Below are 27715 nucleotides of genomic sequence, written 5' to 3'. Positions count from 1 at the left end.
ATGAATCTTCTTCTTTCTGGGGTTTTACGTGCCAAAACCCGTTGTGATTAAGAGGCACGCCGTAGTGGAGGGCTGCGGATTAATTTTGACCAAATGAATGAATGAATGAATGAATGAAAATGAATGAATGAATGAATGAATGAATGAATGAATGAATGAATGAATGAATGAATGAATGAATGAATGAATGAATGAATGCCTAGTTGAGAACATGGTGACACGGTGGCTCTCGTTCATGTCAAATATTATACTTACTATCCGTATGCGATCCCCTCTGCATTTTTACGGCCATTGCGCGTGTCGGGAGACTCCTGACTATTTTAAGAACTCCTCGCTAATACTCAATCCGATATAACTTAAACGTTTCTATAGGACGGTTAACTTAACCGCATGGCTCCTCTCTTGTGAACGAAAATTTCATCTGCAGATTGTCATGCGAAAATGGGGCTGCTATGAACGCTTCAATACTGATGAAGTGTTTTCACTACTGCTTCGAGAGGCTATTTCCACCAATGCGGTGGAAAACCCCACTCCAGCCCCCACGACGTCCCACGCGGGTGCTTGCATGGCTGCGGTCGAGCGCGGTTGTTTTCTGCACTAACGGCAGATGCATAGGCGTGCATACGGGGCAATGTTGGACCTTATAGCCTTTTCATCACGATACCTTCTCTTCCTCCTGGTAACCACTCGGAAGGGTTTATTTTGAAAACAAGTGTACGGGCAAGAAGGACTCGAGACGTGCCGAAAAGCCGCTGAGCGCGTGCACGGGAATAGAGCAGAACGAAGAGGGAGCGGAACCAGCGCGTGGAGAGATGAGTGCATGAAAAGCATCGCGGCGCCCGCATAGACGAAACCGGAGCAACAAGAGCACTCCCTGCCGCCCACGCGGTGGTCTTAAACCGAGGAAAAAGCTTAGTGGAGAGGGAGGCAACAAGAGCGGTCCACGTGATGCAAGCAGGCTTTAGTAGATGCCGAGTTTGGCTCGCGATGATAGGTGGTTTGACTGGTTACTGCCGAGCTGCTTCATTGGTTTTTGCGGGCGAGTTCGTTTGCGGTTACGCGTTCTGTGTTACAGCACACATACATGCAGGGGGAAAAAAACAAGAAGGGACAGGTCAGAGCGCTTTCGAACACGACAGATGTTAGTTGAAAGTGACAACTTTGTCCTGGTCCCTTCTTCATTTCTTTTTTTTTTTACGTTTATATGTGCTGTAACACTGCCACGGAGAATGCCGAGCAGTACTTTTTTCTTTTAAACCGACTGAAAGCTCGACAAGTTGGTAAAACAAGAGAAAGTTAACTTGCGTGGTTTAACGTCCCTAAACGGGGGGAACAGTGGTTTATGTGGGACGTTGTTGTGGATGGTTCCGGGTTAATTTTGACCACCTGGCACTCTTTAACGTGCGCCCAATGCACGGTAGACGGGAGGTTTTTGCATTCAGCCTGTATATCGGAATGCGGGCGTCGCGACCGGGAATCGTAGCCACGACCCCGCGTCCTCAGCAGCGCAACGCCGTAGCAACCGCGGCCGGTTTTTTACGCTGTCCTTCCACCACCAATTTCACCAGCTCGATCGAATTTCAGTCGTATTAATTTTCAATCAGTAAAGCGGGCCAGTCCGGTTTCTCGCCGCACGTTCAATTATACCGTTCGCGGCTTCGGCCAACAGACGAGTCGATGCCGCTCCCAGCTTTGAGGGAAGAAACGCCGCCGCTCGGCCGTCGAGCAGATATAACAAACGAGGACCGTGCGCCTGTCAGACGATGTGGTTTGCGCACTGTTGAAGCTCAAACGAGTCAGCCGGAGCAGTTTGTTAAACGAGCGGTCCATCTGGTCGGGCCTTTTCCGTCTTCGACGTTTACACAATGAATCGGATTGTTTTTTTGCCGCCCATATGTTTGCCTTCCAAACCCACTGGCGCCTTCTTTTTTTTTTTCTTTTTTTTTAATTGTCGTCTACTTTCTGTCACTCGAACCCCGCTATTATCCCTATGTAGTATCCCTATTATCCCTATTATCCCTAACACCGAAGGCTTTCTCGGCAGGAAGAAAGATTCAAACATCCGCGGACTTCAGCTAGCTACTTCTCAGTCATCGCTCTTATAGACGTCAAGGTTAAATCCGTATATACAGAGGTTAAGCGCGCTCTTTGCAGCGTCTCGCCGAGGCTCCTGACGCCTCAAACAGTCCGTCGCCCACGTTTTCTTAGAAGTGCGCGCCAAACCCGCCGTCGGGGACCAGGTCGTTCGCACGACGACTTCGTCGCCCACATTCGCCCAGTGAAATACGAGGAAAGACTGCGCCGCCTCAGATATCATTTAGCGCTATTTATTTATTTATTTATTTATTTATTTATTTATTTATTTATTTATTTATTTATTTATTTATTTATTTATTTATTTATTTATTTATTTATTTATTTATTTATTTATTTATTTATTTATTTATTTATTTATTTGCGCCTATTGTTGCTTGGCGTCCGACGATGGGACCAGCACTCCACACCCATAGCTATCGTCGGCCCCCAAAGAAAGTGCATTCTGTGTAGGAGTACGATTTCGACACCCGTATATACTACGGCTAGTATATACGCCACGGCTACGGAATACGCTAGCGCAAGACAGGGGTAATTGGAGATCGCAGGGAGATGCCTTCGTCCTGCAGTGGACATAAAATATAGGCTGATAATGATGATGATGATGATGATAATAATGATGATGATGATGATATACTACGGCTGACCTTCTGCTGCCCAGCTTTCCGCGCTAAAAGCTCGAAATGCCGAATCAAGTCGAATGGCGGGGCACTTGAAAATACAGCTCTAATGGCAGGCCACCAAAACAAATTTCGCACCTTTGAGAACATAATGACGTCACTTCTGTTTTTTACGGAAATGGCGTCACAATGACGTCACAGTTTTTTTCTTCAACCGGTAGTTTTCCCTCTTCACACATATGGGGCTCGGACCTATGAACCTCTGATGAACGCTTTTAACGGATGGGCTTCTATGGAAGCTTCGCTACCAGTTATATTTAACCTCGTCTCGAATTTTATTCACATTATCTGCACGGCGCTATTTCTCTGCAGGGCAGCAGGGCAAGTAATAATACTAAAGCTGGGAAATCATATCATAAGCAGCCAACAACAGACACCAATGACAGCATAGGGGAAATAACGTGTACTTACTAATTGAATACGAGGAAATGATAAATTAATGGAAATTAAAGAGGATGAAAAGACAAGCAGTTGCCTTCCCCCAAAACGATCACGTACTCGGGACGCCTGCGGCAGAAAGGATGTTCCACATCCGCCGCCCTATAGGTTTGTGAGTGGTGGCGCTGGCTAACAACACTCTCAGGTTTAGTTCTAGTTGTAAAACCTAATTACCCCGGAACGTGGACGGGAAAACGGCGCCGCGGTAGCTCAATGGTGATAGCATCGCACGCGTAATGCGAAGACGTGGGATCGTTCCCCACCTGCCGCAAGTTGTTTTTTTCATACACTTTAATTTTCATTAATTTATAATTTTCTCTTATTCAATTAGTAAGTACAAGTTATTTCCTATATGCTGTCCTTGGTGTCTGTGTTTGTTGGCTTCTTAGGATATGATTACTAAAAATCGGACCCCTCGGTTCCCTTTCTTCTCGTATAGCTGGGAAAGGCTGCTTACTGATTATTTATATTTAAGCGCTAATTAATTGCCTATGCACTTCCTATATTGCGCTTGTCGATAGGCAACAATCTTCGGAAATAAGGGCAATGGGTTGCGCAAAGCTAGTGGTGAAGCTTGATGCGAGCTATATTTTTTGTAGGTATAGCTAGGGTTTAACAGGGCCCGACTGGAGAGGGTAGAAGCAGTACGCCTGCTTCTCAACTTCACTTGAATACTAAAAATATAAACTTGTATACAAATGAGTAAATTAAGATGAAAATATATTCTTGAATTTTTACCACACGCTAACGCTCACACGTGCAAATAGGAAGGGGGGGGGGGGACGATGAACAACTTGCTGGGTAGCTGTTGTTGCATGCGTGCGTGTGCGTGTGTGTGTGTGTGCGCGTGTTTGTGTGTTCATTCTATCCACCCCCCCCCCCCCCTCTCTGCTGCTCTTGTCACAACAAACTCGAGCCGCTGCATAAAGTCGTTCGGAATATTTAGACCACATTTCTGTAGCAATAAAACCTGTCTTTTCGAGCAATCTAACTGACCATGGACGGTCCAAGTATCGTCCAAAGTTACACTGGATGATTGCCTGCAGAGCCTGAAGTTTGCAGTGTAGATGTTGCCTTTGCATACAGGGGGCATTGCAAGCAACACGTAAGGTATGTTCGCGTCCACACTTTCACAAGTATTCCTTGTTTTTCCATTGAAAAAATTATATTTATATATAATTCTCTATCACTTTCTACGCACTAGAAGAGATGTGATTAATGAATGAGTCCGACCTTTAAAATGGCTATATTACCAGTCCCGTCCGCAGCTGGAAAAATTGTCACGCAGTCGCTGTCATTGCAACTTCGAAGCAACGATTTTCAGAGCAGCGAAGAGGTAGGTGCATAATATCCGAAGTTACACGGTATTCACCCTCGTTTCTATGTTGCTTTGCGCAATCTAACGGAGAACAATGGCTGGGTTCGCGCCCTTCAAGTAAAAAATTACACACAATAGTAAGCAAAAACAAAACGTCATGAACCAAACGAACGAGAAAAAAAAAAACGAGAAATAAAAGAGGGAGAGCCGCCGAAGCGGGCACTGCGATGTTTACCTTCGGACGTCCGGCTCAACATGCCCCTGTCTCGCAACGGTCTCGCTTCCTCTCGCTCTTTTTAAACACAAGACGCGGAAACCTGGTTTCAAACACTTCCGCTGACGTTTGCTTTGTACCCCCCACCTACACTCCCCCCCCCCCCCCCCTCCCGCCCTTGCTCCTCTCGTCGTTAACTGATAGCTCAGCGGGTCTTGCGCACTCGTTCGTCTACGATCCTTTTCGTGTAATTTTTCTTCTCACATTTACACAATTTTGCTCCCCTAATTCTTTGCTTCAGAGCTTCGTTGCTTGAAGACGCCAGATAAGAACAGCCTTAACCCCCACCACCTTCCTCCATTCCTTCTTTCCCGATTGTGGAACGCAGACCCAGCGCAGCAGAGCTTCGCGCGCTCAGAAGCCAGTGTGCGCGTGGGGGTGGAGGGGGAAGGGAGGGGGGGGGGGGGGCTTTTTATATCTTCGGCAACGTTTTGGTTCACTTGTGAATAACCCTTTTTTTTTTTTTAGCTCGTTGGCTCTTCACTCGCTGTTTATGCAGCAGTGGAGATCACTCAATTTCCTCTCCAAGCCCTTACGATTTGGCTGAGAGAGCTTTTACATATTTTGTTCTTCTTTCTTTCTTTTGCCGCACTTCTGCTGTAGTTTCAGCACACCCCCTTTTTCTTGCATTTCTAGCCTTCTCTCTCTCTCTCTCTAAAGCACGTGGTTTGCACATTCATCGTTCTGTATCCATCGACTTCGCTTCTTATTTATGCTCTTACGCTTCCTTCTCCTGTCGAAGACGACGCTTTCTGTGCCCCATTTGCGCTACATTTCTTAACATTTGTGCTTTCTTTGTTGGCAAGCGTGGGATCGTCCTTGAGGTAGCAACCTTGAGACACATCCGAGGCTTAGCGAAGAAGACCGCTCGAAGGACGGTGCGGTAGTATAGCGGCGACTTGCAAAGAAGACGAGGGATCGGGGCTGCGTAATCCGCGGGACGGAATGGCGAAGTAAGTGAGATGCTACGTACTGACTGGGATAAAGAACCAACAAAAAAATAACGTAACAAGAGGAAGGATGATAATAGAAGGGTGAACAGGAGGAGTCTGGATAAGCATAGAAACAGAGGGAGTGGCCTCCGCGGCGACCCTCTTTTCTTGTTGCTTTAGGATGGCTGATAGCGCGCCCCACATTCGGTACCCGCCTGGTGCTTAATGGGGGGCGAACGAAAATAACCAACCCGTCGGTGCCTTTTGTCTCCCCAGCGCCGGCAGAGTACAATGTCGGTGCAGCTATTGCGAAGTGGATTAAAGGTCAACTGCGACGAAAATTTGAAACGCGCATAGAAAGCCCAGCTTCAGATTGCGCGGAAGTAAAGCAGCCTCCGTGCAAAATCTTGCGCACAAAATACGAGTCAGGTGCCAGATTCACAAAGCTTTTTCTTTCGAAGGTGCTCTCTGCCATTGGCCGGTCACCTTAGATAATAATATGCCTTACATCCAGATTGGCTGAAGTTCTTTCTTACGAACAATTCTAGCGTAAGAAGTTTTTGTGAATTCGTCCTCAGATGCGTAACGAAAAGCTCGCAAAATTAGACGATTCTCATTCCACAACTCACTATAAAATAAAGAAAAGAAAAAGAAAGCGCTTAACCTTGCACTCGGCCGCGCAACGCTTGAAACATCGAAGTTGGGCGATCGTAGCCCAGCATTTTCCGGAAGTGCGCGCGAACTTTTCATCTTATTATTCATGAAGATGATAATTTCTTTTCACGCGTCTCGGACTTACGGCCGTCACTGCGCGTTGCATAGCGCAGCTTGCAACACGGACACCGCGTTCCAATGCCGACACCGCGTTCCAGGAGACCCGCTCCGTGAATGCGTCTCTCTATCGCTCTCATAGCGCGCAAAACCCCTTCACCTCGCAGAGCACGAGCGTACGAACGCGCCAGCTGTGGTCGAAGACAACACTCGAACGCAATCATATGGTTCACATAAATGCAAACTCTGCAGGCGTGGCTGTATAGCCAAGTGGTTACGGCGCTCGCTTCGGGACCGGCGGTACGCGGGCTCGAATCCCGCGTTTGCAAGAAAGTTTCTTTTCTTTCTTGGTAGTTTCTTGCTACGCACCACAAATTACGGCTGTCATAAACAGCTTCGCTGTTTAAAAAAAAACGCCGTCATTATTACTCGCGAGAAATGGTGCAACCCCAGAACGTTGAGAGCAAGCGCGGTGCTATAGGCATGACCACCCAAATTAGGCAGAGCTCCGCTGTGCCCGAAAAATCTCTCAGGCTATGTTGTGGGAGTTTGCGCCATGTCCGCTAGCCACCATGTACGCTTGTCGTCTGCTTAGGAGCTATTCAAAGACGGTAGATAAGAAAATTAGAAGTTGAACAGCCCTGCAGCTTTGTCAAGATTGCTTCAAGTAGTAGATATCATATATGATGCTCATCTAGCGAAAATAATGGCGTTAGTCGCTATTACGATTCCTAATCTACAAAATGTTATTAACTAACTTAGACCTGGAATTATATGTCATGCTTATGGGAACGAATATCTCGAAAGTGGCGCTGGTCTCGGGATACCATACTATAATTGGGCTAAGTACCTTGCTAACTCTACTATTACTGCTAACTTTCAGCACTGATCAACTTCATTTCTGCACTTGCAATACGTGCGGTAAAGTGAATCGTTCATAGGCCAATTAGTGAAAATTAGTGCCTCAAGGGGCACAATTGCTATCATTGCGCCATTTATGATGTCCGCCATCCACTACTGCGAATGTTAGGCCACTAAGTTGTTGTTTTTTTTTTTTTTTTTTTTTTGCAGAACTTCTGCTTGCGCAAGCTAGTGCTTAAATTGCCTGCGTATACTTGATTGTGGTGCGAAATACATTTTCTTCTTCTTTCTTCTGTCCCCTTTTAACGAAATTTATTTCGCTCCACAATCCAGTAGACGCAGAAAATTTATCTTTTTTGTCTCGAATCCCTTATGTTTGGAAATGGAAGGCAGTCGTCGCAAAAAAAAAAAAAAAAAGCGTAAATGTCATGTTTTTCTTCGGAGCCGATACAAAAGGGAAAAAATAATTATGCGGTTCCAAGTCGGGCGATATATAGAGCCGCGGTTTGTGTAGGAACACGACACCCTCCGGCGGTTAATTGAGACGTGCGTCGCAAAACGATCTCCTCAAGACGCGCAACGTTGATGCCACCTTCTAATATATATATATATATATATATATATATATATATACCCGCCTAATATCCGATCGCTCACCTCCGGTGGGCTCACAAATCACTGCTGGCTCTAGTCCCCATGCCTGTTTGTTTGTCCAGCGCTGATCCCTCCCTAACTCCTCCTCCTCCTCTTTTTTAATGAGGGTGCATTAAAATATGACTCCCTTCAAGTTCGCCATTTAAGCGACTGCTCCTAAGGCACCAGTAAAAAAGGTAATTAATAATGGTTTGCTAATTAGTCTTCTGAAGCTCACGTTATTAGCGGCAAAGCATACCCACCTTATACCTATAGGAACTCCTCTGCAAACACCCTGTATAATGTATATACCTTATACAGGGTGTCTATGTATATACCCTGTATAATGTACATTATACATTACACAGGGTGTTTGCAGAGGAGTTCCTAGGTAAGGTGGGTATTACGTTTGGTGTTTCGTGGTGTTGGATACATTCTGACGCATACTTCGGGAACTCTCCGAATAATCCGCTGAAGTTTAGCGCCCACCCGGCATCCTTCCCACTCCCGTCTTCATAAAGGAGTGTCTAAGTGTAAAAAAAAAAAGAAAGAAAGCAGGGTGGGCGCTAAATTTCAACGGTTTATTCGGAGAGTTCCCGAAATGCATACACCAGATGCGCATGCGTGCCGTGGTCACGCCCCAAAAAGTCACAGCAACGTGTCAAACTGTTGGGGACTCGCTGCCAAACAAGATAAACGAAGGCATCACGGATGCAATTCCGCGAATAAACAGTTGCAGTTTAGCGTGCCTGCCCTTTATCCTTCCTACTCGCACCTTCTTAAACCAATTGTTTCCTCTTCATGCTAATATGCACCCCTTAGTTTTTCACCAGCAAGCCGTGCAACAAATTTTACTGAACGAATGTTTACAAAGCGTAAGGATTCATCATGCAGTTAGATATAACTGCAGACTATTGGTAAGGTAGGCTACACGTCCGAGTTGGCCATTCCGACACACAGGTTGCCCATATATAACACGCGAACACATATCACCGAGACACAAACATGCTAAGCCTACGCAAGAAAAGGGAAGATAAGAAGATAACCGGAGAGGCAACCCACACACTATAGGCAGCGTGGCGTAATCAAAGTTCGTGCGCAGTGCGATAAATAAGATAGTACACCTACACGCGAATGTCATATTGTTGGAGTAAATCTGGAGTAGAAATCACTGTTAGTATAGTGTGCAATGAAATCTACGAATTAAATTAGTTGTGGGCAAGGATATGTGAGCTAAGAGAAGAGCAGGAGCTGGCGGGCCATAAACGCTAAAACACCGCTTCTGGTAGCAGGGTCACTGTTGAGAGGAAGCTTGAGGATCGGGGCAGAACTCTGATGCCGCCTATTCAACTACACGTAAAACGCAGAAATGGTTTTACGAAGCAACCGGTGGACCAACTCGAATGAAAGTTGTTGCAATTGAGAGAGAACGTTTTGAATTCTGGTGAATGGAGTAAGCATAATTTTCATTCATTTGAGACCTGGAATTTCTTTTTTTTTTTTTTTTGCCATAGTTCCCCAAAACTTGGTAAGCTTAAAAAAAATCGAAGTCCGAACTTTACGAATCCGTAACTCCGCATGCACCAAAAAGACATATTACAGTTCTGTAAAACTGCACTTGTTAGAGCATCTAAAGCCCAAAACATTTGTTATATGAATTTACAGCCCACGTAAAATTGTTTACGGGGGTTCTTGCAAAAGTCCTATACTGACAAATCAGCGGTGTATTTCATAATGGTGTATAATGAATCAATTTTCTCGACTTCAGATGTATTATAATAGGGGGGAGTTTGCAGATTTATGATACTGTCTTTGGTTGATGAGTTACTGAATTGTAATCACTTTACTTGAGGTTCCTGTAGTTCTGCGGTTTTCAATAATTTGTTTTAATTGAATGCCAAAAAACAGAATGTGCCCTGTAGTCTATAAATTTTACCCCCCTTTCTCTCTCTCTCTCTCTCTCTCTCTCTCTCTCTCTTGAAAGCAACAAGCTTCATCAAAATCGGTGCAATGGTTGCCGAGAAAACACTTTTTTCCGTTCCTGTGTATTTAGGAAGATGCTCCCGAGCTGCTGCTGTTGTTGACTTGAGCATGGTCGTGGCTGAAGCTCGACGCCTGGAGAAAGGAAGAGAAAGGAAGAGAAAATGGCGGCGCGAGCATCTGTCTTTGTCGTCGACGTCCGGTTGCGATGCATCCGGTCGCCTTCGCATGACGTAAGCGCGGATGGTAGCGCGTACGACACTGGGCATCCAGAATTCAGAAGATGCGAGCAGTTTCTGAAGACGCCGGCTATGTATACACATACATACACGTCGGCAGCGTTGCGAAAAGCGTAGAAAAATGGCCTCTGATCGCACGGTTTGCCCTTCACCCACCTCGGTGGATGGATCAGTGGCTTATGTCGCGTTCTGTGGCTGATGAGGGTCAAGGTCGTCCCGGACTGCTTGACGCATGCTGTTTTTGGAGATGTTAACCATAGAAGGCCAACGTATTTCGTATCAGAATCTGGAGACGGATATTTCGAAAGTGGTGTTTGTCTTTGTGTTTCAGGCAAACCCACGCATGACTTCCCTGGCGTTCGGCTTCTATTTCGCAATTAGAACTTGCGCCCTAAAGTGAATGATTAGAAAATTATTAGTGAGTGATACTTTTAATTAGCCATCTGTGCTTCGCGATTTTTTATGCAAGTAAAGCCTGCCTTAATTCTCAGATCCACGCAACTATTTTCCTTAACTGTTCACAAAAAAAAATTACTAAAGAAATTGTGCAGTAGCCATCGTCCATGATTGTCAATGCAGCGAACAGCCGAACGCTGAAAGAAAGCTATTCGCTTTATTAAAAGAACGGTGCGCTTGGCGACATAAATATGTTGCCGTGAAGATGTTTAAGGAGCGTTTGCTGTTTCATTGCGTAATTCCATAGATAACAAAGTCGGTAACCAGCGCATCTCTGGCGTTGACAGCGCGTGCGTCTCAAAGATGTACGACGGTCGGTGACTCGGCATCCGGCAACGAAAGCGCCCGGCAACGCCAGAGCTTGCTCCCTTAGCTTCGGCGTCCAGTCGCCAACCACCGACCATGAAAGCAGGCGAAAGAGCCAACCAAACAAGGCTATTCGCTTTAATAAGCACCCGGTATAGTCTTGCATACGGCGGGCATCGCCAAATCCTGACTGGAAGCTTACCACTGTCGTTGAAAAGAAAAATGTACAATCATTGCATTCTATCGGGGCTAACATATGGGGCAGAAACTTGGAGGTTAACAAAGAAGCTCTAGAACGAGTTAAGGATCGCACAAAGAGCGATGGAACGAGAAATGCTAGGCCCAACGTTAAGAGACTGGAAAAGAGCGGTGTGGATCAGAGAGTAAATGGGGATAGCCGATATTCTAATTGACATTAAGAGGGGAAAAGGAGCTGGGCAGGCCATGTAATGCGTAGGACGGATAACCGGTGGACCATTAGAAATACAGAATGGACACCAAGAGAAGGGAAGCGCAGTCGAGGACGGCAGAAAACCAGGTGGGGTGATGAAGTAAGGAAATTTGCAGGTGCAAGTTGGAATCAGCTAGCGCAAGACAGGAGCAATTGGAGATCGCAGGGAGAGGCCTTCGTCCTGCAGTGGACATAAATACAGGATGATGATGAGGAGGAGGATGATGATAGTCTTGCAATCAAGGGGCGACCGGAGTGTTGGCGCCACTTTTGAATTCTTGAAACAACTGGCCCAAACGTCGCGGACTACGACAACGATCGAGCATGCGAGGCTACTAGTTTTTAGCAGGCGAGGCCGTTTGTCCACTGAGAAGAAACGATTGAAGATCTGTTTTAATCAGAAAAAAGATAAAAAATTATTTGTGTCTATAATGCTATTCTAAAAATGTGTCAAGCCTGCGAAAACATCTCGAAGCGCCGTTGTAGCGCCGTAGTACGACAACATCGGTTACATGGTTAGCGCAGGAGGTATACCGGGAAATAGTTTTTCATTATTCGTTTATGATTTTCAACGCTGTGACATGGTGGGAATCGATACTGAGGGCGTCTTGGAAATACTTGCGCAAGAGTATAGGGTGGGCGACCTGTGCAGATGCTTTCGTGCAGCTGTATGGCATTTATTGCATTGTTTACTTTGCATATAGTTATATTGCTTAATTAAGCGGGTACGCTTGTGTGCACGGGCTCTTACCTTTCTGATGCACTTACATTATCATTATAGAGCCTCCTGCTACATTATTTTTGTTATTTAGAACAAAGTATATTCAAATATCAAGGACGATACGAAACGTAGTTCGTATAGTTGATTTATAATAAAAGATGAAAGACGTATACGAGGCGAGAACGACGTTCCTACGATTGTAGCTGGGTTGGTTTGACTGGAATAAGCGGTTGGAATCGAAGCACCGCACCTCCGACTTTCATTTATTTACGCGGAGTTTGCGCAAATGCTATGCGGAGGGGACGTGAACCTCTAATCCTATATGTGAGTGGCAAGTGCTAACCGCTCTTGACCCTTGAACTGGCAAGATAAGAAAGACTTTACCTAGAATTATTTTATTGCTTTAGTTCTTCTTTACTTTGCTCAAATACATACCAATTGAAATATTAAACGGTTTCTGTAAAAACTAAGCGAGATACAGCGCTGGTCAAAATTATTGTTGACCAGGTGGCGACAGGTAAATGTATGACCCAAAACTGGTATCTCGGCAAGGTCGATGTGTGTTCTTGAGATGTACCTTTACGAAGAAATAAGAGTTGCTAAAAAAAAAGAAAAAAAATCGCATTCGCGAGAATATTGACCCCCCCGTGCGCTAAGAAGATAACGACGAGGCCTTCAGGTTTTGCTGCTCACGCTCGACATTTTATTGAATACCACTGTTGCGCAGGTACATAAATAAAGGTAAATTGAAAGGCACAGACTAATATTTGGATTTTCTAATTGTTGCAGATACTTTTGTTAGGTCAACAGTATTGTTGAGCGGCCAGTTAAAGGGTTAAAACACGTCTCAAAAGATGCCTCAATGCTGCATCTTTCTTCTACAAATCGGCTAGTCTTCGGTACATATGTCCTTCGCGTTTGCAAACTATGCGCCCTGCCTGTAGCCCAGATATGGAAAGGCTGCTAGCGTAGACCTCAAGAAGAAAGCACTCCCGCAGAGAGCCACCTCAAGCCGGCACCAAGGTGAACACAGCGGTGCTTCCACTCCACGGAGCGTGTCGATCCCCAGCGCGCAGACGCCGCGCTGTGCGAGCGCATTCATTTTGTTTGCCTTGGACTTTTGCGCCCGGGGTTCCCAAATCTCCACTTCTGATCTCACTCGGCGCGCTCTTAAAATAAGAACCTCAGCAGCCGAGCTGCATCTCTGGCGGCGTTCCTCCGGTCTAAAATAAAGCCGACCCGCCGATGAAACGTCGGCGGCCAGCATCCCCATCCACCCCCTAATCCTCCTACCTACGTTTGCAATCAGGGCTTCCAGATGGCGCCACAAGTCCCGCCATCGACGAATGCCGGCAGTGACAAAAGTTGCAAATAACGGTCCCCCGAGCACCCTCATTGCGCGTTCGAGCGGGACCGCGTCATTCGATGCGTCGAATTTTGCGAACAATGCAATCGGGCCCGCCGTTCTGGAACCGAGCCGACCTTGAAAGTGGAAACGCTTGAGGGAGTGCTGTGTAACTTTGCTCGAACAAAAAGTGTTGCGGCGGCGGCGGCGTCGACTGCGCCCGCCGCACCGGCGCTCTAGGCGCTGCCCGAGTTGAGGCGGCCGCCACCAGATGGAGCCACACCTGTCGCTATATATTGCGCTCGTGGCGGCTGCTACTCCGCTGTGACCTCCCGCAGCAGGTATACGAAAGACCTGTGGGGAAAAGGATCCTCAACGCGGACGATGTCCCGAGCGTCCTCTTCTCCGAAGTCGACTTCGATCTAGCCACTTCCACTGGGACTCATTCTTGTGTTAGGTTGTGTGTGTTTCGTTTCGCAGGATTATTACCGCGTGCACGCTTCTTTCGCATTTTCTTTTTTTTTTTTTAATCCTGTGGGGGAACGAGACGGCGGGGTAGTCTTCATCTGTGCTGCCAGGCCCAGGACCTGTTGCCTGCCTCGATAGCATTTTTTTTTTTTCGACCACTACTACAAGCACTCCGGCAGCTGTGTTGTGTGCTCCGAAACCCTGGGAACGGATACAGAACCGACTTCGGCTGTCGTCTGCTTCGAAGGGTGAGCGCCCCTTGTCGTCTGCTATGCCGTGCACGAAACAATTTTCGCGATGCTGCTTTTCCAGGTTGAATTTCTCTCGCGGGACTTGTAATATTCTTTTAGGTCAGTAAATTCCAACACTTGATTCTTTACTGGGGCTGTGACACACGTCTCTGCAGAAGTTACCCAAAGCAGTTTATGTACAAGGCAGAAAAGTTGTCGATAACGCGATGTGAGTGATGCCAATCGCTGATTCTCTTTTGAATGTTCCCAAGTAGTCTCCCTCAATGAGACAGCTCTGAAGACAGTCTTCGTTGTAATGAAAACCGTACCAGGTGATTTGCGGAGGCTGTCGTGCTTCGTTCTTCACATGCCTTCCAAGCCGACATCTAATACTACGCACCGCCTTTGGTATCTCCGTGGCTCCTCAGCATGTATGTAACATGCTTACCTATGCATTCCAAACTGAAAACGGTGATGTGCGCGTAACTATGATGCAAGGCTGAATTAGACACTAAAACTATCCTTTAACCGGTAGCCTTTCATTTAAAGCGCCGGGTTTACATGACCGGGTTTTCATAGCGCACGTGTCCAGCGTAAGAAAACCACCCCCTTCGAGACGCGCCGATAACGGACAAAGCGGTGTCGCTCGAAGTCCTTGCCTTATCTCTCAGAAACCCTTGATCATCGTTTGCGTGCAGAGAGAGAGAGAAATCACTGTGCCAGCAACCGCGCGAGAGACGCGCAACGCTTCTTTCAGCGCGAAATTCGGGGCTCTTATCAAAAGCCTTTGTCGCTGTTATCTAGGTTCGCGTACGCTCCGCCGTTACGCCTTCGATAAACTGGATGTAAGTGCAATCAGGGCCAACGACCAAAGCGGGAGTCATGACCTACTAACGCGAGGGCTGAGGTTCCGGTCGCAGAAGGTAAAGTATTGCGATAATTTATGAGAAATGCGCCAAATAGTAACAGCCTTCCTAAAGTCGTCCCCGGATCCACCATTATAGGGTGACCTTGCAGAGTAAGACATCAAAAAGGTAATGCAAAAACCGGTAGAAAAAACCGGAGCCGCGTTTAAGACGTGGTAACTAAAACAAAACTCAGCTAAAACACTAACTGAGCAGGATTCTACAAATTGGCAAAAACATAGCAACTTTTTTTTCAGATTTGGATCGTGGAAAGTAACTGGGCCCGGGTTCCGGGACCAGGAGTAGCAAACGGAATATAAAGTCTCGTTGTTGGACCGAGAGGTCAACGGAATACAGCATTTCAGACTGAACACCTAAAAGCAACCTGCGTGCACGTAGGACTTTTCTGATCGACGACTAAATGCCCTTTAATTAGCTGTACACTTAGTCCAAGAACCTGGACTTCAGAAGCGAGGCGTAAAAGAAAGGTCCTCGCCAGTTTCGCCCCACGGGTCACCCTGAAACGGGTACCGGTCACAAGCAGACGACGGCTGAGTCGCAGCCAAAGTCGGGCGCATGCGCGCTAGGCTTAAGCGTGCACGGACATTGCAGGCCGGCCCAATAAAGCCCCCAAGGACTCTGTGAGCACCTGCTAAATTTAGCCGGCGGCTGCAAAGCTCTCCGGCAACGCGGGCCAAGTTTTTAAAGACTGGCGGGGACGAGCAATGGGCGTGCTATGGCCCCAAGGTGGCCTCGCTGAAAGTTCCGTTGGGCAATGGCTGCCGCATCGGCTGCAGGACAAAGAGAAACACGCTCACATACTACATGCGTACGGCGCTTCTTCTTTTTTTTTTTTTTCATTGGTATTGTTTACCGGCTCGTTGATGAAACGGTTATATAGTTTGTTGTCTCAAGTCAGCCAGGCCGTCTGGACCTGTTTAGCGGAGCTGCTTTGTTGTAGTAGTGCACTCGAGAGCGGAATCGGAGATGCTTTGGGAGGGAGCTTTGTATAACGCTGCTGTCGTCAGACCCGATGCCGAGCTATTTTACGGCTTCGCGAACCGGAAACGACTTTGAAAACGTGGCCTTCGTTCGCTGCTATGAATTACTACTTATGCTAAAGCGGCACTTGCGCGTCGCACGGTTAAAATATAGACCGTCCGTCGATGCGGTTGCCTCGAGTCACGGAATATACCTGTTCTATACATTCCCATTAGGGCAAGGTTCTGCCTTCCAGTAACACGCTTCCTTTCCGCTTGCACTTTTCGAACATCGCTCCTCCCAGCCCGTATTCACGAAACTTTCTTACGCTGTAGAACTGATCGAAAGAGATTATGCCAACCTACCTCGATGGTGGACAAATAATTAGCGAAGATGGCCGGCTGACTGGCGAACAGCGCTTACGTATACGGAAGGCTTTGCGAATTCGGTTCCTTCTACTTTTAAAACAATTTATTGATAACTTAACGTTGTTAATCAGCAGGGCAACAATACATCGGAGTAATTACAGATGTGTAGCAGGATAACGGCTGAGGAATCACGCGGCGTTTGACTTCTTGCCGAATCAAGTTTGTCCGCATCGAGCTTACAGGTAGCTTCCTTCCTGGCGAAAGGAACTGACCTCACGCCTAGTTCAGCATGCGCCATTTTACAGACACGTGCACAGCAACTTTGCCCACACGGAATACGTACTACAGCGCATACAATGGTGCAACGTGCAACAGCGTGCTCGCAAGCACCGCATAACGTGGACCCAACATTGTTCTGAGTTCAAGCTTAGACACCACCGAACAGTACTTTAAATGAACATTAGGGAGAAACAGCAAGTAAGTTTTTTACTGACGGAGTATTACTTAGAGGTGGTTTAGCCACGCGACAATAATTTTCGTGTCTTATGTGGTTCACCAAAAGATGTGCTCTAAGTAAGAAGGACATAACGTGGTACTACAAAAGCGTAATTTACCAAGCTAGCTCGATTTTACACTTCTCTCCACCAAGACAGCCACATGAAGGCAACAGATAGTTAAGCCAGGGACAGCATATATGCAAAAATTAATGGTTGTATGTCAGTGAATTCTATAAATAATAAGGGAAACGTAAATGAAAGTGCGCGTAAAGACAACTTGCCGCAGGTGGGAGTGTCTTTCCGTCCATATTTTCTAAATCTTTTTTTTTCTGTTATTTCTACGCTTCGATTAAATGAAACAGTCAATTTCCGCTGTGATTTCCCTGTCGTGATTGTCTGTTGGCTATTCGTGGTTGTAAATGATAACAAAATAGAGCCCCTCAGCTCTCCCTACTCTCATCGCGATAATTCATGGCTTCTCAGAAGTGGCGTATGTTGGCCACAATGTACGAGTATCTTAGCTCTACTAAAGATGGTCGCTTTAGTTCTGAACGTGTTATTGATGAGCAGCCAGGAGTACGCAACATGCTCATTATTGTTATTACATGCGACCTCTAATTATATGCGCTAGGAGAACGCGTAGGTAAGTCAGTCAAAAAGGAAAATAAAGTTTCATTGAATTGAATTCCCAACGCTTGAAGTACGACACATAGAATATGAAATACTGAGGACGGGCTCTGACTTGTGCTCTTTTATGCCGTTCTTTTAAAGCTGCTAATGTTTCACAAGTATAGTAACCAAACATGCCGTGTCCCAGCAAATTTTTTTTTAAATACTGAGACGAATGGTCACCACAGCTGAGCATTGCACCAACACCAGGATCGATTTCATCCCACTAATTCAACTCTGTGGAGAGATCTTTAAGGCTGACGAGACGGAGCAAAACCAACAGGCCGGGCCGACTATTGCAACATGGATAATAATAATGCTGAAACCGAAACCTCTTTGACGTAAAGTGTTTGTGTTCAGAAAAAAAAACTAAACTAAACAAGAAAAGCCAGTGGAGTAATCCGTGGTTCCTCCCTCCGTTTTTTCACCATAAAATTGCTCGTACCCTCTTCCACGTCCACTCGGCAGTAAAAGACATAAGTCTCAGGCGCCGGGTTGAGTCGTTATCATCGGCCTATACGGCACTCGGCTATCACGTGAGAAAAAAAATGGAACGGCCGGGACAGAGCTCCACGCTCGATAAAGCGTGTATACGCTGATTGTATATGTTATACTAAAAGGGTGCGTCAGTCGAGCTCCCTCGCGAGGGTTCAAACGCGGTCACAAGCCCACTCGACACCCGTCGACCTCGGTTCTCTGCAACAATTCGTCCGGTTGAGTCAGTGACAAAAGAAAAATATACACAAAAAGAACAAAAAAAACTTTACGTTAGGTTAGGGTTAGAGGTCTCGGGTTAAAAAGATTCAGAAGCAAAGGTGAAAAAAAGAAAACAATAAAAAAAGTGACCCATTCACTGTAATTTGCGTTCATGGTAAAGATCGCCAAGTGCTCAAAGTATTCCGGCGGTCCTCATTTCATACGGCGCCACTGGTACGGCCTTGTAGCTTTGCGACGTAAATGTTCATTTGCATAGTTTTGTTTTCGTGTTTGCTTTGGTTGGCGCCGTATCATAATATACCTTTGGCAAGGCTTCGCGACAGTCTTGCAAAATAATGGCGTCGCGACAGTCTTGCAGCGACGGAATTTGCTTTTCTGTTCTTCTTTTTCTTCAGGTCTTTTACTTCGTTTAAAATCGCTGTCATGCTGAAAATGAAGTGATAGAGTCATAACGTATACCTAGTGGATGCATAAAAAATTTGCATAGACGATGAAGAAATGTTCAATCGGGCATTCTTAAATGTTCGTCAGTTCATTTCTTCCATTCAAAAGCTCAGGTAGTTGCATTTAATTAAGTGAAAAGCCGACAGTGCACCTAATGGATTCATAGAAAACTACGTATAAGCGATCACGGAAGATCAATCGTTTTCTGGACAGCGCTTGTATTGGGAGAGAGAGAGAGAAGCAATAAGGGTGAAAGCAGGGAAGTTATCGGGCTGAGTGCTGTTGGCTACCCTGAACTGGTGAAGGGCACTGAAGGACGAGGGTAGAGATCGAGAGAGAGACAAAAGAAAAAGGGAAAGTCAGGGAGGTTAACGAGAGGGGAAGGTCCGGTTTGCTACCCTACGCTGGGGAGAGAGGGGAGGGGGAGTTTAAGGTTACACGAAAGTAGAGATAGGAGAAAGAAGTTCACAGTACGCACGCTACACATTCGCGATGAAGCGTTCGCGTTCAATTCGTCGCCAGTGGTAACACACAGGAGCGTGCATTCAACAAACTCTGCAGCAGCGCTTTTGTGGACTTGTGGACTTGCATTTGGCAGACGCATGAGGCCGCCATGGTCCCGGGATCTTTTCTGCAGAGATTAGCATCCTGTGGCTAGTCGGAATATGCCAGTACAAGCTGTCCGTAATAAGTTTGAACTTGGCCTACTTTTTGTCGCTTTACTTCGTATACGTAGGAGCGCCACGTGTATCGCTATTATAGCATCGAACGGGCGGCCCGAAATTAACAACAGCTAAGGAATGTGGTTCGTGAAATACAGCTGTCCGTCGCCGCCGTGGCCTGCGTGTACGGTCTCGCTGTAGTTGCACGCTTTCCCGGGGAGCTTTATTAAAGGTGTATAAATCTATAAATAACCGGCACGCCGCGACCTTCTGATGTGTTTCGTTGACGTCATTGTTAAAGAAAAGAAGAGAGAAAAAAAACAGATGATGCGTGTACATTAGTACACGTGGAATCGAATGGCGCGCTGCTAGTGCACTATAGGCTATCAAACGGGAGAACAAAAAACAAAAACGGCGAACTTGCAGCGAGTCCCCCGACTCTGAACTCACTCACAGCGACAGCAACAGGTTTCACATTCTCAAGCTCTTCGAAGCACAAAAACTTCGTATTCGTATATATCCTGCTGCAGGCTCCGAAATGCGCAAGAACCGCGCACAACTTGACATGCGCCATACCTCCTTACGCCGAGTTTTGACCTAATTTAAGTGCTGCGGTTTTGCTTCCCTGTAGAAACAAACTGTACAGTATGGCGCTACCGGTTAGCGCTCCCGATCTGAACTAATTTGCACTCTATATGAGTGGTCATACTTTGTGTTTCTGTGCAACGTGGCGTAGGTGAAGTTGAAGATGAGGCAGTGGCCCGCGGTAACGATGACGACTTGGAGATGACGAGACGGAAAGTATATACGGACGGACACAGAAAAACATCTAGCCAAATCTCACGCTTTTAGCTGATGTATCGCAGCAAGAAAAGAAAGAACGACGGCGATGTGAGGACTGCGCAAGTAATTCTCTCCGAACATAACAAGTCCCCAAGGAGGTATATACACTGCTGGTTTTATCGCCGTGTCGTCGCATGCGTTTGTTTTATCGTTGTATTTTAACTTCGACAGCGAGAGAAACCTTGGATGCCCCGTTTTTCATGTATATGCTGTCACGTATATATCGAACGGCCGAGCTTTTATACGTCGGTTTTACGACGTGTCCGCGATTCATCCATGGTCGGGAAACGTTTTTGCCAACTATAGAGAAGCTATATAAGTCGCCACTGAAGACTGTGAGACATTCGCTGCTGCTCTAGTGTCTTTTCTTCAAAACTCCGCGACGAGGTTAGAAGTTACGCGTTGTCCTCGGATTTTAATGGCTGGAACGGAGTGTTACTTGTCTTCTCTTCGCTCACTATAGTTTGCTTTGCCTCATGACGTGCGTCATCGTTTGCGCTTGCGACCTCCTGTTTGATAGATCGAATAATTGATAGTGTTTCAAACATACCAAAGCAACACAGAGACTTCGACAGGCGTCGTAGTTGTCGACCCAAGGTGAGAGACCAGGCCAGCCCGTATCTCTGGGGCGCAGTCACGCCACACGGCCTGCAAGAAGAATGGAAAGCCTTACGTATATGTGACGCAGGCGATAACATTTTATTCCGCTGCTTTTATAGATTTTTCTCTCCTTGCACAGAGATCTGCGAGATAATTGGCGAATCCTTACACTGCAGAGTAACGACCACAGTGAGCGATAAGATATATACAGCGAAAGGAGAGCGGTATAAATCCAGTGACAATCGACGGCCGCTGACACGGAGCCGGCATTCAGCCCCCCCCCCCCCTCCCTTTAATTTGAAATTAAACTTCTCGCAGAATGAGTGACATATTTAGCTACGAAAGAAGCAAGCGTCTACGACGAGTAAGTTTGCTCCACATATGCCTTCACTTCGTGTGGACCTTCGGTGGCCTGAAAGCGCTGCGGTGAATCTTTAAGATGTATATAACAAGTCGCCTGTACGACCGCTTGCGACGAACTGAACGATAAAGGCTTCATTGCGGGCGTGCGCGCGCATGCTGGGAACATCTCTCATTCTTACCCCCTTTTCGGTTTCTCTTTCCCAGTGCTGGGTAGCCTACCGGGCTCAACCTGGCTTACCTCCCTGGCAATCCCTTATGATCTCTCTCTCTCTCTCTCTCTCTTCTCTCTCTCTAAAAGGACACTAAATCGCTACAATGAGTCAGTTTAGATTCGTAAAGGTGTTCGTACAAAACTTTCACTAATTTACCGTGAGGGGGTTGATTACTACTGTAGAAAGTGAAAACCAACGTTCTTCCCTTTATCGACTTTCGTGCCGAAACCTCAGCGACGGGACGTCAGTGGGACGTCGCCAATTTAAGTGTATTTTTCTCGTATTTGTGTAGCTCTGGCACTGTAAAAGTTCCCTAATCTCGCCAAGTATTTAGTTCCTTTAGAATGTAAGGTATTCCGGGTCGAAAATTCGATCTTGATGCTGAATTGGATGGAAACCAAGAAAAAGTGGTGATCGCGAGGTCTTTTAAGGTTGTTAAAATAATAAAAAAAAAACGCAAGTCAGTCTTCTTTCTTCCAGGGGACATCTTTTTTTTTTCTTTTGTATGTCGGGCATTGCAGAATGAGCAAGAAGGTTTATTGATATGGACTCTGCCAAAACATGTCCGTCAATGTAATCGAGTCCTTTGAAAATTTCATGATTCTAAAAAACTATTTGTCTTTTTCTTATCAAAGAGGCACAGTTTCGCCAGGCAAGCATTTATCTAATCCCTTCGACCCATATTCCCCGTGACTTCCTTCTCTCTTGACTTATCTTCCGTGATACCGTCGAAAGAGACTCACTTTAAACGCTTTGTGGGCCCATATAGCTGCGCTAAATGCGTTGCGGGGCACAGCGTGATAAGCGAACCAGCCAAAAAGTTGCGTGCGATAGCGTGTACTTGCGATAACCCCTTATCTAGAGCAGTTTTTTTTTTTTTTTTTACTATCGTCAATGCTTTGCGACAAAAGCGTTGATGGTCATCGGGCATACTTGCCCTCCTCTGTGGGTACAACTGCTGGCACACTTTCCGCATACGATAAGCAACGCTAAATATTTTCCCGATCTCAACGCAAGGGACTTCGAAATAAACAGCCCGGCGATTGGGCACCGATCAATGGACCGTAATATCTGTGAATGGACGCTGTACGCGGCAGAATGAAAAATGAAAGGTGCAGTTGGTGACATTTGCTCCACGGCATATATGCATACATTACGTACCATCTAGTCGCTTTCGAATCTTGGGGACGCCATGAACATATGAACGGTATTGATATCTGCTCAAGACAAGTTCTTTGGGCTCACTGGGACGCTTCCATCTAACACTCTTATCTAACAATCCCATTCCATCTGACATACTCGTGCTCTGGCGACCCCGTTTTCTCTTATCTCAAACATTATCTAGCAATAATTTACGTTCCGGTGAACCGGCTGTCCGCATGACATAATCAAAATGATGAAGTTTTATTTTCATGACTTTTGCTTCATAGGAACATTCGAGTTTAATTTCACTTGATACCAAAAGATTGGTTCTCTTGGCAGTCCATAGAATTCTCAAGACTCTGCGCCAGTACCAGCACTCGAAGGAATCAAGTTTCTTTCGGATCTTCGCAAGGCCCGCTACTCGCGTTCATACACTACAGCAGAAATAACTGGAGCGTTAGTCGTACTTAAGCTTTTAGGCTAAAGTAATATCTTTCAGAATCTTCGAAAGCTCACTCATCGCTCACTTTTCTCGCACTTGTTTAAATTTTGTTACTATAGAGCTGCCATTTCTATCTATTCTATATCGTAAGAGACCATTGTGTTCTACTGAACCTATTATTTCGTTGTTTTCTAAATCGCCTGCTCTTCAGCCTGTTTTCCACCGGCTTGTTCTCAGCTATATGTATTTCTAAATGCTTAAAGCAGGTGAGACGCATGACGCTTACGGCGCGGAAGACAAGGCGTGGTACAAAATAGAGTTGCATGAGAGCAGTTGGAAAGAAGAATAAGTGACGAAACCACAGCCGATGGCAGCGCCACGCAAAGCCAGGAGTGACGAAACTCGGCGTCACGACGTCCTTTACCGCACACCAGCCGTGGTTCCCGTCAAAACCCACGACCAACACAAACACGTCAAGCTTGTCTTCGTCCACTGCGCTCGAGCCAAATTGGCTGGCCAGAGCAATTGGACAACCAAGGGTGGCGACAGCCACAAACACACGCGCGCATGCAAGCACGGATAAACAAACACATGCGCACAAACACACGTGGAGAGAGACAAACAAGTATACACAAACACGCGGAGACGGAGAGATAGATATTTCAATATAGCTCACCTATCCGAGGCAACCCTCCTCACTTCGCAGTCCGCAAAAAAATGAGAGAGTTGCGAGTGTTCGCGCAACAAGACGAATAAGCTGCGCTCGCACTGGAATAAGCTGCGCTCACTCCAAATGACATGAGCTTGGCACTCTATACCGCTAGGAACCATGGAGGCCGCGAACGATTGTGTTTAGCACGGAGGGAGAGGGGGGCGTACGGAGAGAAAGGTGCTTGTGACAGTCGGAGCTTTCGCTTGCGTCCTCCCCGTTGTTGCTGCAGCTGTGAGGTTGCCATTGCGGCCTTCCAGCTTGCTTCTTTGTTGTGGCCCCCCTCCCCCCCCCCCCTTTTTTTTTCGGAGGTCGAGTTGCGACACCACTAACCTGGCGCGACACGTGCTCATAAGGATCCTAAATTTGGAACCCAGCGGTGTCTTGATGATACGAGAGAGTGCCAGAAAAAGATACGGCAGCAGTGCGACTGAGATATAGGTGCAGCTTCTTTCAAACGGCAGGTAGCGAAAGATGCCTGAACTTGATTTGTCGCGTACACCTGACGAGGCCGTGCGGCGTAGTTCGGCTTCGGTAATTTCCGTTCTGTTCGGGAAGGCTCTCTCTTCGTGTTGGTTTAGGGACTTGTGGTGGTTATTATTAGCGCCTAAGAAACCTCCTTCCCAAAGCTGTAAATGTTGCACGTTGAAAACCTTGGTTGAAATTGTGTAACAAAGAGGTTAGCACTAATGTGCAACAATCATGCGCCATGTTTCTTCCCGACTTGGTGTTGCGTCATTTTTTTTTTTTTTTTCTCTGTTGTCACAGTGAAGTCTTAAGGTGCACTTAGCGCAAGCAGAAACTAGGACACGAAAAGACACAAATACACACTGCGTGTATATTGTGTCAAACACGAAGCGCTGTGGTCGTGTATTTGTGGCTCCTCTTGGTCCGTGTTCGGATTTGCGCTACCATGCCTTACCAACAAGTCCGCATTGCAGTTCTCTACAATGACGGTCAGATTAACTCACCACCTCAACATAAAGTTACACAAGCAAGCCGTGGGTGTTTTACGGAGTGCACGATTTTGTGTCGCAATGCTTTCAAAACTTTGTTTGAAGCCCCCCGTAGTTGCAGTGAGTCAAACTAGGCGTCATGCATGAATTTATTCTCCGAACGGAATCAATCACGCGACAAAGCTTTCGAATGGACTGCAAGTCCGAGCCTGAGTCTGTCCACAACAAGTAGCAACAACGAGCAATAAGTCTCAGTCTGCCCACAACGAACAATAACCTTAGTTTCTCAAACTTAACGTTTCTATCAGCTTCTGGAGTGGCAGTAGCTGCAGTTCAGCCACTGACGGAATCATATCATAGAAAGTAAGGGGGGGGGTCACGTGCCAGCGCCAGTCTCTAGACTGAGACTCTAACCCATTTACTTCGATTCTGATGTCGTGTAGGCCGCTGTTGGGGTAAGTACATCTTTCACAGAGAATGAAACATCTTCGAACAGAAAGACCTACTCGTCCGGCCGTCTTATCCTTTGTTGCCTGCTAACGCAAGACTTCTGCTTCTCCTGCGACATTTAAGTACTGCGATGAAGCGAAGCTCTACAGGTATACGAAGAACAAACTTGAGACGGATGCATACGCCGATAGAACAAAGCACAGCTGCCCTAAATACCGCTTATGAAAAAAAAAAGTATTTTGGAAGCACCATGAAGAAAGCTGCTTTCTTTCGTACAATTAGAGATATATAGTGGACGGTAAAGGTGATCTCGTGTTCGTAACGTTGTTTTTAGTTTTTCATCGCTGTCAATGCAAACTTTTGAAGTGGTGTCGCCATTATTTACCGTATTTTAAAGTTAATGTTTGTGTCGAAATTAGATTTAATGTTAGGGTAGCTACTGCTCATACTGATAACAATGATGTCATTGTATATATTACCACTGCTGCTGCAGTGGTAATGACAGACTGGGTCCTGTTTTCAGTAGCACTACTCTGGGACCCTCGTCAGTAGGCATGCATTTTGTACTTTCTGTTTTTTTTAATTAATAATCTCAACCTCGAAAATTGTACACATGAGCATAAATAAGCCTAATCGTTGCAGCGTACTTTCCAATTATAAACCACTTCAAGGTTGGAGTTTGGTTAGGTTAGATTTGTCGCTAATTTTTGTGATGGAAACAGTGAACACTGATGCGGTTCCCGTATTGCCTCTTGGGATGTCACCCAAGAGGCAAGTGACCATGCAGATTTTCTTATGTTTGTAAGAATTCGCGAGATTAAAAAAAAGAAGACCAATTAAGTATAAAACTCCGCAACTCGGGCGCTTTCAGATTACGCATTTTTTTTTTTATTCCTCGCGAGCCTGCAGTCGACGGTGAACAAAATAAATAACAAAGCTGAGTATATCTGCTATGAATCGGTGTCGTTGCGATCATGCAAGGACCTTGAAATGCGTGTCCACAGTTGCCAATGAAGTAAAGGCGATAATTCCCGCAAAATACTTCGTATAAATTCTGCGACCCACATTCAATGCTCCGAAAACTTTAGTGTCAGCGCAACTAATTGAAGTTCGCAGATGTGAATTCGAAATTGTCACTCAACACTGCTTGGCACAATCCCTGTACTGCGCGTTGTTCCTGAAACATCTCAATGTGCACCAGCGATTAAGTTCTGTCATTTTTCGCATTTCATTCGTCAACGACTGTAAATAGAGTGAACTTACTTTTATTTTCGTTTAATAATGCATCGGGAATCTGAAAAGCGACGCTTTGTGATTGCGGTCAGCTACGAAACAGATGGCCAAGTATATAGAAGCCGCAGGCCAAAACTATAGACGCGGTGCAAACGTTAGAAAAGCTCCGCGAGTCACTTTTTTTCCATACTTCAAATGATTTGGACTAATCCAATGAAGACGGCACGAGACTGCGATCATAGCATAACACAGTAAGATGACAAAGGTGCTGTGAAAATTGGCATAATGTAAAATCACGCGTGTACTGTTCGTCCGCCCACCAGTTTGATAACCGTGCTTTGATTCCAATCACCGCTACTGCTGCGCGAACGGTATAACGCCGTGTTCGGTGCTTCAAACAGGTGGTGGTGCACAGAGAAGATTTGTTCAGGGCTTGTGGCTCCATGTCTGTTGCATTGCCTCGGTATACGCGGTCTTTGCAGCTTTTCGTGTAGCCACATCACATACGTGAGTATAGCTCAAACAAATGCTTTGCTCGTGTCATTCATTCGGAACAGTGTAAATAATGATGATCCTCTGTCTGGTAACATTGTAAAATCTATACACCTTGGCTATGACAGAAGCCTTGGTGTTCTTGAACGTGCACCACTATAACAGTGGTAAATTTTGTTTTTATGCATTCAAGCCTTTTTTTTTTCTTAAAACCACTTGTCGAAAGGTCGAAGGGCGCTTTTTGTTTGAAAAAAAAATCGTTAACGTTTACATTTATTTCGTGAGGCTCGCTAGTCGCCTAGCGCCCTCTCTCGGTGGACTGCTGCCGCTATAGGCGCTGCCTTACTCAATCGACATTGCAGTTGTAAAATTGAATCTGACGAACAAAGCGCAGTTATCAGTTCGGACATAATTAATCGTTGACATAAAAAAGTTGTCGCAGTTCCACCTAAAAGGCGAAGCATCTATTGCGATAGCAAATTTGTAGAGAGCTATACGGAGTAATGATAGTAGCTTTATCAGCTGTATAAACTTGGACATGCAGCAGCACCGGCAACACTCAGAACAGTTGTCGACGCCGTCGGCGTTTTGCCCGCGTTCTCACAAAATGCGTGCGGCGTTGGTGACTGTTGCCGGAGCCTCTGATATAAATAGGCACTTGCTGCCGCAGCTAAACGTCGCCTCCCTTCCTTTCCCTCCCCCCCCCCCCCCCACGGCCTTTCGCGCGTCGGAAGAAGGCGCGTTTGCTCTACATATATGGTGATTGTAAAGGAGGAAAGAGACGCCTACTTCTGCAGCCCTTAAGGGAGCACGGCGCAGAACGCGCGTTTGT

The 27715-nt window shown here is 46.1% G+C and overlaps 1 protein-coding gene across 4 annotated transcripts in view; it reads left to right on the top strand.

The window, feature by feature from the left end:
- The window catches only part of LOC119445803 (calcium-transporting ATPase sarcoplasmic/endoplasmic reticulum type), a 663011-nt gene that overhangs the window by 564127 nt on the left and 71169 nt on the right, over positions 1 to 27715 (top strand). The window contains exon 2 of one of the 4 annotated variants that reach the window (XM_037710085.2): positions 14147 to 14215. The exons of 2 other annotated variants lie outside the window; for them this stretch is intronic. The gene's annotated coding sequence lies outside the window, so the exon portion shown is untranslated. Of the gene's footprint in view, positions 1 to 13819; positions 14216 to 27715 lie in introns of those variants that run through there. One more of the 4 variants, XM_037710090.2, reaches the window with a different exon arrangement.

This window comes from Dermacentor silvarum, chromosome 3 (assembly GCF_013339745.2).
Source record: "Dermacentor silvarum isolate Dsil-2018 chromosome 3, BIME_Dsil_1.4, whole genome shotgun sequence".
Classification (NCBI taxonomy): Eukaryota; Metazoa; Arthropoda; class Arachnida; order Ixodida; family Ixodidae; genus Dermacentor; species Dermacentor silvarum.
The sequence above is the reverse complement of the archived record's forward strand: the minus strand, read 5'-3'. Positions and strand labels throughout refer to the sequence as shown.